Below are 13,915 nucleotides of genomic sequence, written 5' to 3'. Positions count from 1 at the left end.
ACTAGTTGATCCTAGTCCACGTCCTCACTGGTTACGTCATGGATGACTTATTTTTTGAAAAAAAAAAGTTTTTTTGTACCATTGCTTCAAATTAAATTAAATTTGATGTACTAAGCAATTGTGGCAAATATGGATTCATTACCCATTTTTAGTAAGCCTTTTAGTAGAAGCCATGTGTTTTTTTTTGTTCTATATTATTCCTATATATATATATATATATATATATATATATATATATATATATAAAGTCTATGCACATAAATATTTAATAAAATAATAATACATGTGAATTAAATATTACTAATGGCGTTTAATTGCTTTTAGTGCTTCACTCATTATTGTATTTTATCAATAAGTTAACATGGAATATTATTATTAACATCTAAATAATCGCACATATTTAATCCTACAAGCATAATTGTTATAATATATAATTGATGTTGAATTTTAAAAGAATATTTCTTGCTGCTTTTAATTCACATGAATTATCATATCAGAAATTAGCATAAAAATTGTCAGAATGTTACGTTTAGGAAATAAAATTGTATTACATCTCTACTTCAATATATGTTTATCATGATCAAATTACTTTTTCCTTGTCTAGTACCCCGTAATTTATTTAGTCGATGTGTGAGTATAAAAATTCTGTAATTTAACGAAAGCTCAATAAATTACCTCATGAAATTGATTCTAGTTTTAGAAACCTGAAAAATCTTTTTTTAATAATTGCAGTAGGTTTTTTACTTAATTACTTCAAATCAATAATTATTATAAATTTTATTCATTAAAATCAGTTCCAATAGTAATTTATAATTTGTTCGTCATGAATTCGAGTTTGTGACTATAATTTTAGATCAAATAATTTGTAATAAGATATTCATCATATATAGAATAAAAATACTTGTAACACATACAAATGATCACAAATACAAATGATACTCATTTACTTACATATTATACATGAACTAAAATACTAAGTTTATATTTATTGTCTTTGCGGCTTCTAAATGGATTAGTGGTTAGAGTTATGGGCTTTCAATCATAAATTCCACCAGGTTCGATGTCCGCCTCGGCAGCCTGATGCCAAGCCTGTTGTCAAGCAGTGGTTAAATTTGTCGGTTTTTAATATATAGATGGTAATATGTTTCCAAGTGACAATATCCTTGGCATTGCAACATCAATAAATAAATTCATCATTATTATAGCAATTGTATTAATGAATTCTTCAAATAGAGCAAGCCCAACCGTATGGCTGCCTTCTGGAACAACGAGGTAGTTAAGTGAAATCATCACAGCAGCTTTTATAGGGCACTTAAACTCTGATTTATGTTCAAATAAAAATACAAAACAATTTTTTGCACTAGATACAAAAGTTTGAAACAATATTTATTTATTCACAGCTATAAATTTGTTCTAGCTGCGGATCTATTCAATGGAGGGGACTACTGAACGCCATATAAATGATCACATAGGCTTATCAGAAACTATGTATTCTGATTGTCTATTTACATAAAATAAAATAAAAATATTCTTGATTTAGCCTTGCTTATGAATAAATACATTAAATGAATAAGTAAAATATAATAAATCACAGTTTAGTTTTTGATAACTAGCGAATAAATCAGTATTCGGCCGAGATATTTTCTCGTGGTCTATCCACATTTTGGACGCGTCCGGGCTCTGAAATAGGTCAAGTGACAATAAAACGTGCGTGATCTGCCGCAATAACCGAAAACTGATCAGATTTATTCCCGCTGCCGACTATAAAGAGATAGAAACCCAAATTAAAGGTTTATTTAGTTATCTTGTCTTGGATTACACAAATGATTATATTTGATTACATTAATTAATAAAATTATTTGAAAAATTATTAAATACTAAATTATTAACTGTTGCATTGAAAAATGATTCAATATACGGGCTTATACTCTTATGTTTTTTCTAGTACATATATAACGCTGCTGATTTTTTTAAACATACTCAATAAATCAAGTTAAATCATAATTTTGAATAAGGAGTATTTTAAGAATTAATTATATTGTTTAATTTCTAATGTTATTAAAATCATTAATTTATATTATTAGGTTTATGATATTTATATTAATTTGTATGTCGTGTGGACAAGGTCCAGAGTTTGAACCCTGGTTTTGATAACCTGATGTCATGCACTAGTGATATCAATTTTCATTTGAGGATATAGATAAAAAATGTTTTAAAATGACAATAGCCAATTTTAGGCATTTTTTGCGCATTTAACTCAGTTAACGGACCTTTCCTGTGAACTGTTCATTATATATGCATCGTAATACTTTTGTTTAAAAAAATCTAACATTTAAAAAACGTTTCATATATTCATGAAACATATGATGCGAAGTAATATCAATTTTTAAAACCTATCTTAATAAGGCAAATAAAAATAAGTAGAAATTAAATATGATTTCAAATGACATTAGAGTTTTTGCTGCAATATATATTCAGATCACAATTAGAAATATGTCTAACAATGATCTCATTAGAAAGAGAATGGTCAAGCACAGGGTTGCCTTTTAGAAACCCTAGTTAGAAAAATTAACTGTACAACAGCCAATATGATACCATATGGGGTAAACTTATAAGAAATGAGTTTTACTCTGTTTTAGTGTTTTTCGCATTCAACAGATGGTGTACTGTGTCCGAATTAATTGCTCTTTTTTAGAGAACTGCTACTCCTAATATAATACTTAGCTTCTTATTAAACTAATTTGCTTATTATAATACACGTACTTTAAACGTTTAATATTATATTTTATTTAATTACATTCTTTTATGAAAACATATTTGTGGTTAAGGTAAATACACACACACACACACACACACACATATATATATATATATATATATATATATATAATACAAAATTATCTAAAATTAAACCTAGGGGTAGATTTAAGTGCTACAGTTTAGAGGCGCCTCTATGTATTTTGGACACAATTAAAATTGAAGTAATGTCAAAGCGGCTGTGTTTGCGATCTATCTCAACTTGTTTATCTACGTATGATACATTTCATTATAAATAGAACAAATAAATACCAATCTATTTTATTTTTAGAATAAAACAGCGTCAAATTAAACAGGAAATAACTAAATTAATTTCCTAATACACGCGTGTATTCTATGTTTATTGAAGTGAACAAATGTTTAAGCTTTTGTGTTTCATTACTCAGTTTAATTATTAACATTCCTATATTATTATTAATTTTTTAATAAATAGTTTATTTTATTACAAATTAAATATTAAAATATAAATTAATCGCAGATAACTGTAGAATTATAAATGCATTTATACCATCAAAGAGTGATGGATTCACTCATAATTAATTTAATATCATGTAATTTCAATTAAAGTCGTCGATATAATACCTACCTTGAAATAGTTCATACCAATTAGAAATGATTGCATTTCACAGAATATAGTGGGTAATTCGATTTTCTGGTAATATAATTTCAACTACCTGTGCAGCAGGTAATCCATATATGCAATATTTCATAAATATGGTCGGATGATGATTGTCGCATTGCATTATATCGATTCTGGTCCTGGTCGGATTTAGTCTGCAATAGTACGGGTATTCCATTACGGTACACCCGTAAAGCTCTGTAAAGGATCTTGTTAGTCCGGCATTTCTGCACTGCCGGAGTTTACAATCTGCCCCGAAGATATATATATATATATATATATATATATATGTGTGTGTGTGTGTGTATATATATGTATTTCTGGAGTGTTTAAATTTGATGTAAAAATGTAAGATTAATTTCTTATGACGCAAAGGTTTTTTATCACGAGTCGAATTTCTTACAAAGCCGCTTTGCAGAATCGGCTTTTATTTTACTAGATAAACAAAGTACTAATAAACGTAATAATACTAGCTTCCTCTACGAGTAAGTCTGAATAACAAGTGTTGATCTGATCTATCTGTATGTACCTGTAATTAGTTCTGTTTTATTTATTTTAATATTTATTAGTAATTATTTTTAATACTTTCTAATTTTTTAACATTTTTAATATTTTGTTATATAATTTACTCATTTATTTTTATCATTTTCATTTTGATTATATTGTCATATTTTTGTACACTATTTTTTTCTCAATTTTATTCATTTAAAAAAAATAAAAAAATCCACCATCTTCCGCTTTTCTTTAACATATTGTTTTCCTAAATCGTATCAAGATCTTGTTTCTTGACAGATGTCCTGAGGATGGAACGTACCTAGTTCCGAAACGTCGACAGTAAATAAATAAAGAATTGGTTTTTGTTTTTTATTACTTTTTGGATTCTTTGATCCAAGCTCTACAAAATATTTACAAATCCAAGACTCTACCATCATGTATAATCTTCAAAGGCCATACGTCGCATAATGTAATCTTCTCTTACCGTCAACGGTATAATTAGCACTATCCTGCATGTTTGTGGTGTATATAAAATAATATAAAACTCTAATGCTATATTCACTGATAATAACATAAGATTGGTGTTTTCTCAGAAATATTCTTTCATGTTTGAATTTTGAATAACTTATACACTTGGAAGTATTGCGGCGTAGTGCTAGATGGTGCTTTCTGAAAAGTTCAACTGAAAAAAAAATCATTACAAGAGCTTACAGGATTCCTAGGTTCTGATCACAAATAAAAATTAAAAATGTTTGCTGTGTGCAATTAAAAATAAATCTGGAAACACATACATTGTTTTTTTTTTCTGAAAAACCCTCAGATAAGGGCGAAGATGTTGAAACTTCACATAATACCGAAAAATAGTACATGTAAATTTATTTAATTGAAATATATTTTTTATCTTTATAAGTGACTTTATAAAGTAGTTTTTATAATAACTTATTGTTAGTATGTTTTAGTTCGATTTACACATTCACAACTTTACTTTGTTAAAAATAATCAAGTAAAATTTATATAACTTTAATTGTAAAATTTACCTTTATTTACAAAGTTTACATATTACATATATTCAAATACAGTTTTGTATTTTTAGTTGCACAATTCATAAGCATTTTTGTAGTTGAAAATGTAATTTATTCGTTTCATTAATTTCAATATTATTATTAATTAACACAGCCCATAGTTATAACATGCCATAACTGGATTGCAAATAATGATTAGAATCTATTCTAATAACAATGGAATTATCGACAAAAGAATTCTAAATAATTTTAAATCATAATTTACACACGTGTATTATATATATATATATATATATATATATATATATATATATTCTGGGAAGAACATTTCTTGTACTACCAAGGGACCAGAAGATTAATTGCGAATACCTCTATAATAGTTCTATTGTTAATTCTGTCAATCCTAATGGGAATCACCATCGTCTAAGGTTGACAATATTGATATCATTATCATAGGCTGACTGACCGACCATCTTAATAGGTTAACAATAAATTTATTGGATCAATTCAATACCAAGTTGTCCTTGTTGCATATTTGGTATATACTCCAGCTTCACCAAATTCTAACTACAGGCTTATTATATTTTAATGAAAATACCTTTATTAAAGGTCACGAATTGATTCTGATAATTTAATGATGCTTCTCTTATTTGGTTGTTAGCAGTTTCACGAATTTCCCAGTTTTTAGCATTTAGATAATGACGCGTTTAAATATATAGGTCAAAGTCAAGAACTGGTCGATTATTCGTGGTTTCTCTTTTAGTTATATGTATGTGTGTAAATATCCATATTCGTATGGGGCTATCATAAACCCTAACCGCACATGAGGCAAAACTATTTGCTAACTCCAATATGTTGTGGTTTATTCGCAGGATTCAGACTGATTATCTCCGATAACAATTGCAATATTATGATTTTCCTGGTCTTTGGACATATGTATAGAAATTTAAGTTTTAAAATTATGTTAATGATATTTAAACTGTGTAAATAATTAATACATAATTTAAAGCTAAGTAGCAATATATTAATTCAATTACTTAAAATTCTTGTCATACGAACAACATTCAACGTGCGAGAGAGAAACATTTGAACTGAAGAGTAAAAACCGTGTCATATTTAGGTTTTTATATTTTTATTCAAGAAAATAAATATTATAATAAGAATCAAAATTTTTCAATAATAAAATTGTCAAGTATATTTCAAAGCCCTGATTGAATACGCCAACTTTTGATAGAACTTGTCAACACACTTTAATACCTTTTTTTTAAAGGAGATCTATTCAAATTCGACAAATTTTAAAAAATTAAATTCATAGTACAACAAAAAGTATTAATTCTTGAAAACTTAAGGTAATTATGGTATTAGTTTTACTGTAGTCCGAAAAATGTTGTTCCCGATTACGGTTCCAAATGAACAAAATTAATAAATTTAACCATAATAACTAAAAAATTTACATAATTTTACCAAAGCTCTAGGTTGCTCTGTAGAGCTCATTATTTCCAAACGAGGTATTATTTCTAAATTTTTTCAGGACATCAGGACAGTTAAGGTTAATATATCACCCAGTTTTGATTTGACGCCAAGATCTGGGACACCCTATATTTATAAACTATAAAATCTAATTTACTTTCCGATAACTATCAAAACTTACTAAATTTCTGAGAATCTCAGCCTTTGATTTCTTAATTCCTGTTATCCTACAATCATCTTCAAGCACTTTTTTTGCCTATGAAGTTTTATCTGGACTACAAGATTCTCAACACCTGAGATTTTTTAACCTAAAATATATAAATTTGGTTTAAAATGTTAGTTGATTTTTTAAATTAATTATTTTAGTGCTTTTCCTCGGTTATACCTACAATTTCATTACCTAATATTATGATATTATAGTGCTTACTTACTTATTTTTTAGTTGAAACTTTAGACACATTTTGTTCACGAAACAGAACAATTTTAAATCTTATGCTTTTTTCCATGAATTGACTGACAGATAATTAATGTTTCAAAGTCGAAAAAAACATTAAAATCTATACAATCATATATATTTATAAACCAAAATAAATACTGGTATATACACTAGATAAAATTCGACTGAAAGATCAACAAAGAAAATTGACTAGTTCGATATATTTTTATAAATTGGTATAAATATTACGAAAAAAATTATATAGACATTAAACAAAACATATTAAATAAAACTTCAAAAATAATGAAGCAACTAACGTATTTTGTTTCATTAGTATGCACATTCAAGTCTTTTTCATAAATATGACATTTATTTTATACCTTAAAGCACATTTGCATCATATATTTGCATGAGGTAACATAGTAATAATAAATTTTCCTTCTCAAGGAACATCGTTAGTGTCAAAGCAGTATCCTTTCATTTGCACTCCTTCGTTTACATTTTACATTTGCAATCTAGTTTTACATTCCTCAGTATATCCTATCTAGCTTTCAATTCTGTAATTTTGTTATTTTTACACCAGCAATTACCTGCACTTTTCTTCATCCCAAGTCTTTCACATTATTCATCTGATCCTATCGTGTAGCAATAAGGCATCAATTTTATTTGAAAGCTTTAAGTTCTTTTTTTGCTTGTGAAATGTTGAATGAATGAGTTGTTACATTTCATAGTAAATGCGTATTTGAACTCAGTTGTAGATGCACTGGTATAATAATATAAATTAATTTTTATGTATTTTATACTTTTATGCAAATGTAACTCACGTGAATTGCACTTATATTAAATTAATTAATAGATCCATTTATATTTGTCGATTGAACTGCGCATTTATGAAAATACGGCCTTATTTTCCATGGTAGAATTATTGGATATAAAATGATAACGTACGTCAATTATTAAATTATATTTTATACATCGGCGTCGATACATTTTAATATTTTTTAATTATTATTCACAATTATTCTTGTATTCCTATACAGCGAGAAATGTTAACTAAGTTAACGTAATAATTTTGAAATAAATAATAAGTGGTCATCTAGATAGTGTAGAAATAACACAGTTTGATCTTTTGAAAAAGATACTGTAACTTACTTGTATACATTATTCTTTATTATGTAGATGCATCTAAAATTTTATATGTGCTATAAAAATGTAATTTCAACAAATACGACAACGCGTTAACATTTTCTTTACAATTAGTTTTGAAACGTTTTGGTTTATGAATTTGATATTGGACTATGGTAATATCTATTGGGTGCTTTGTATGTAAACCATTTTCATATATACCTATCTAAATAGGCAAATAAATAAAATTGGAATGTCTGCTTTAAATATTTTTTCAAATTTTTTGTCTCTTTTTTAGGCTAATTTCTGTAACGCCTGAACGCATTTTGACGGCAGGTAGTTAATGTTATTGGGTACATAATTGGACTACTTTTATTTTATATAAAATCTTATTTCATCTAGCTGTGACCGCGATTTCGTTCGTATGAAATTCAATAAAATAATTAAATAGTTTAGTTTTTGCATTTTACCTTATATGATTCAAAATATTTTTATATTATATACATTGGTTCATTATATAATAAATTTTACCTTATTTTAATTCGCAGTATTCTGTTACATTTTTACATTTTTTGCTTTCTGGAAATAATTGCAAAAACATCTTTGTTCATTACTCAAATTTACAATAAAATTTATCCACTTAGGTTATTTCATTTAGTTAGTAACATTGACAGTGTTTTTAACTTCCCGTAGGGTAAGTTATAGTAATCGCAAAAAAATCGAAAATGAAAATTTTTATATATCTTTACGTTTCAAAGGTTTCTGAACATTTTGGCATACCTTAGAAAAAATGGATGTATGTGTGTGTGTGTGTGTATGTGTGTGTGTATGTATGTATGTGTGTGTATGTATGTGCGGATACAAATTTTCGTCGACGATTTCGGGAACACGGATCAACCGATTTGAGTAGTTCAAAAAACATTCGATTCGTATTGATAAGGAGACGTGCTGATTAGTTTTTGGCGAAGGCAGGTCTAGCCGTTCCGAAGATACGGGGCAAAAAGTACCGAAAACGGTAACTCAGTTTTTAAGAGAACGGAGCGTTCGATTTGAATAATTCAAAAAACGTTTCACTTGTATTGACAAGATGAAAAATCGATAAAATTTTCATGAAGGTAGGTTTAGCGGTTTCGGAGATATGGAGGAAAAAGTAAAAAAATGAGCCATTTGGCGGTCAAAAATGATCATTAGACATATGCACATCAAATTATCAGATATTTTATAGAGATTTTAACAATAAGTATACATTTTGTTAACATTCCTATGGGTTCCGTACCAATGCTTATGCGTTAGACAGCGACGCGGCACTTACGCGCTTTATATTTTGTCCCTATGCAGTTAAAACAGTACGATTGCTTTGAAAAAAGTTCAGATCTTCCACAATATGTCAAAATAAAGAAAAATTTTTTTTTCAAAAAAAAAAACAAAAAAAAAATTAAAAAATTTTTTTTTTTTAAAAAAAATTTTTTTTTCAAAAAAAAGTAATTTTTTGGCCAATTTATAGTTTCTCAAAAATCTTATTTTTTCAAAGTAATTTTTTTTTCAAAAATGTTAATCGTCTTTAAAAAAATAATAATTTTTGGTACGGGAAGTTCCAGCAATTTGCCTTAAGGCACGATGCCTTAATTGCCTTAAAACAGAATTTCACTTACAGCTAGTTTCAGAAATGATTGGATTTTTCATTTTTTAAATGTTAGGGATTATTAACAAGAAGTCAAATCACTTTAAGAGCTTCAAAAAGGCCAAAAGTGTTGTTGTATTAGCCCAAGAAAATCTTTTACCAAATACTGTATATAACATTTTGTTTAAATAAAGCGTTTAAATAAATACATAAAACTGAAAATAAATGGCTATTAAAATAAACATGGAGAGACCTAACTTTTTTTTTGTTAAACTCTACGCGAACGAAACTGCAGGTAGAGGTAGTAATTTATAAATTACAAAAGGCTTCCTACCTAAGTGAAAACCGATGAATTTGGTTTAATATTTGCAAATTTTATACAAAATACTAACAAATACTACAAATTTTATACAAGTATAATATGTTTCCCAACGTAACTAGTACTGCAACAAATATTAATGTTGATATATTTTTTTGCAGTGAGTGATAGCTATAAGTTTACCAAATAAATTTCTCGTAGTTACATGAGGTTTTGGTATTCACCCTTTCGTTTTGAGTGTCGTCTCTGGACGACATTCACTTGAGTACGAGTGTCGTCCATGGACTACAACCACTCGGCTACCTGTGTATATGGGTGTCGCCCGTGTGTATGTTTGCCTTTGGTTCAAGATTTATTATTGAGTTGAATTAATATTTTTCTAGTGAATTAATATCTATTATTTTATTGTAATTTTCAGTTTATTAGCAGACAAAATTTTCAGTCTTAGCTTTTCAAAAAATTTTATATTCGTTTAATATTACTGTGAAATGATCTATCAATTAAATATAAAAGGTAGGCACACATTAATTAAGCTACGTAAAGTGCTTTACGCAGTGGTGACACTGCTGTACAGAAGCGAGCCGCCCAGTCAATTCAATAAAAATTTATTCAATAATAAAAAAAAAAACACTTTACAAATGTACTTATTAATAAAAATTAGAATTGTCAATGATTGATGAATCTCTGCTCTACAATGATAGACTACATCTACTCGGCTACCTGTATATATGGGTGTCATCCATGAACGACATGTTATGTTCGCCTTTGCTTCAAGATTTATCACTATGAGTTAAATTATTGTGTTGAATTCTAGTTTTTAACGTAATATTTAGTTTAATACAGGCGTAATTTTTAATTTTTCATAATTTTTTTTTATTGACAATGATAGAAATATCTTAAAATATAGCGTTGGAACTGGACAGTTAAGTAGCGCTACTAAGGGACACGCTGTTCCGTACAGCAGCAACACTTCTGTAGAAAACACTCTAGTAGGAGTAGTAAACACTCTAGCAATAAAACTAATTTATTAACTGAGGTTCTCAAAATTTTATTAACAATTATCTTACCGCGGTTTTTGTTCACATATTAACGGAATGAGATTTGTAGCTTCTGGAATAAACTGTATTACACAAACACTTGATTTCCTTATATCATTTTGCATTTCAGAGCTTACATTTTGATAACTTGCCCGTGTCACAATTAAATCTTAGCAAATAGCAATTTTAATCCTCGACGTGTTATCCTGATACCTTACGCGACATGTGTTGGCAACACCATCCGTGACTATTTCAGTCAATAGTTTGCGTAAGAGTTTATAAAATCATTGAAATCTATTTGTGTGTTTTAATATATTTATAAACAGTCATAAATATGTCTTGTAGTGTCACGTAGTGCTACTACGTTGATGTTTGTACATTTTTTCATTTGATACAATTTATATTGTGGAACGTATGAAGTAAAACCATACTTTATATGATCGACATAATACAGGTGAAAACGCATTAAATGTGATTTATTTGCGGCTATAAAATGATATAGTGATCGCTTTAGAATGTGACATAGGATACACGTACGCATACGCACATTCGATAAGTGTTTGGCTTCGGAGTCCAATGGCAATACTATTACCATGAGAGATATTTTCTAGCATATAATATATTTTTCCATTTGGAGGAGACATTGTTCCCTCATATCATAATTAATCAATTTCTCAATTTTATAAGAAACTTTGGTTGAATTATACGAATTACTACTGCCATCGTATTCACTGCAACTGTCTCCACATTCATCGTGTTTTTGAATTCGTAATATTTTTAATTCCAATATTGAACATCATTTCGCAGACAAAATTTTCATTCTTTGCTTTTAAAAAATTTAGTATTCATTCTATATATCTATGAAATGATCTCTAAAATGAATCAAAAAGAAATACACATATATTAATTCACATGCTAGAGACGCAGTATTAAAAATTAAAATAACTACACTTCAAATAACATTATTATAATAAAAAATCAAATTTCTCAATGATTGATAAATCTCTAAAAATAGAGCCAACCCATATATTGTGACGTACATGTCGCCTATAAGAAACACTCGTAGAAAGGGTTATATATATATATATATATATATATATATATATATATATATAGGGTGGTCCTTAAAATGGTCATTTTCGAATTTCCTTGCTCCCAGGGGCTCAAATGGTTCCAAATTGATAAAAAACAATTCTCTGAAAGTTTTGGCTCTTAATATTAACGTTTAGATAGAGCGTAATTTAATCAAACTTCGTATGGAAAGAGCATGTAAAAAATTTTGAATATTAAAAAAAAAATGAATGAGTTTTATGCATTCATTTGTTCGCTAAATTACATCTAAAAAACATTTTTAAAATTGTTGAAAATTTTTCCATGCTATTTCCATACAAATCTTTGATTGAATTGCGCTCTATCTAAACGTTAATATTAAGAGCTAAGACTTTCAGAGAATTGTTTCTTATCTATTTGGAACCATTTGAGCCCCTGGGAGCAAGGAAATTCGAAAATGATCATTTTAAGGACTACCCTAATATATATATATATATATATATATATATATATATATATTAATGTAGCTTGATTTAAAATAAGAAACTTTGCTCAAGAAACCATACCTCCAAAATTAATTCTGTCCAATGTTAGATTTTTAAAAAATCCGTTTTGACCCATTTAGTATGTCGTAGACCATATATTATATATTTAGGTAGAATATTTAACAAAATAATAATTGTTATTATTTATTATAATATTTAACCAGATCTAAAAATTAAATTTAAAAAAATATGTAACTCTGGCAGAATATTATTCACGGGTTTGAACCCTGCCAGAGATCTATATTTTTTTAAATTTTATTTCCAGATCTAGTTTAATATTATGATATATATTAATATTTATTGAGTCTACATGAATCTACACTGAGTATATATGAGTCTACAAGTCGATCAAAATGTTCACATTATGTGTGTTTGTGTTTACTTACTTGTTTTTTGTCATTTTTGTTATTTATTTTTATGTATTTATTTTTATTGGCTCCGCAATAGCATTTACATTATTTTTATTCACGTCGTATTCTACCAATGTTTCACAATATATTGGTTTTACATACTGCTTTGTTTTTACATACTTTTTTATCATTGTCTATTGAATTTTTTACGTCAACTTTTTGATATTCTGACTACGTTCAAATTGTATTAACATTATTTACCACGTTCATATTTTTCATATATTCATTGTAATTATAAGTATATTAGATTAGAACAATCAGTTTTTTAAAAGTACTGGGATTCGATTTTGGTACATCTTTCAAGCTAGTTGTGCTCGTCGCTTTTACTATCATAAAAATACATGATTAATTAATAGAAAAGATTTTTTTATTTGCATATTTAATCAATGAGTCATTAATGATGTCGTTAAGTAATAACTTGCACATGACATTAAATTCATGTATGAGTCATGAGTAATCCTAATAGAATAATTAAAACGGTATCATCTTACATATAAATGCTAACTTATTTTACGTCATATCAAAGTTCCTTGCGCCAAATGTCAATAGTTGAATATACCTAATCTCATCTCAAACGCTCACAAAGAATTCTCATAAAACATAACACTAAATGTTTTTTTGAGATAATAGGACAATGATTCGAATTTGAGTGTCCCAATAATTTTGGCAGATGTCCCATCATGATTCGAACTCTGGCAAATAATCGTGCCGGCAGATTTTTGGTGCGACGTCAAATCAGTTCTTCCGCGTATGTGGCTGATGTAGAGTCATTATATTTTCTTTTATGGCCGAAAACTTGTGATAGGAATAAGTCACGTGTTTGTGCACCTGTGATTTCGAGTATAAGTGACTCATATTTTTTCAGTGTTCACTGTGCCTATTGTGTTTCACGATTTATTCAAACGATTTTTCTTACATATTCGGCCTCCAAAACTATCACCTGCTATCA

Source organism: Ctenocephalides felis, unplaced genomic scaffold (assembly GCF_003426905.1).
Source record: "Ctenocephalides felis isolate EL2017-DRISC unplaced genomic scaffold, ASM342690v1 CF-g0.4_SCAFFOLD_01886, whole genome shotgun sequence".
Classification (NCBI taxonomy): Eukaryota; Metazoa; Arthropoda; class Insecta; order Siphonaptera; family Pulicidae; genus Ctenocephalides; species Ctenocephalides felis.
This window is presented reverse-complemented; position numbering follows the sequence as displayed.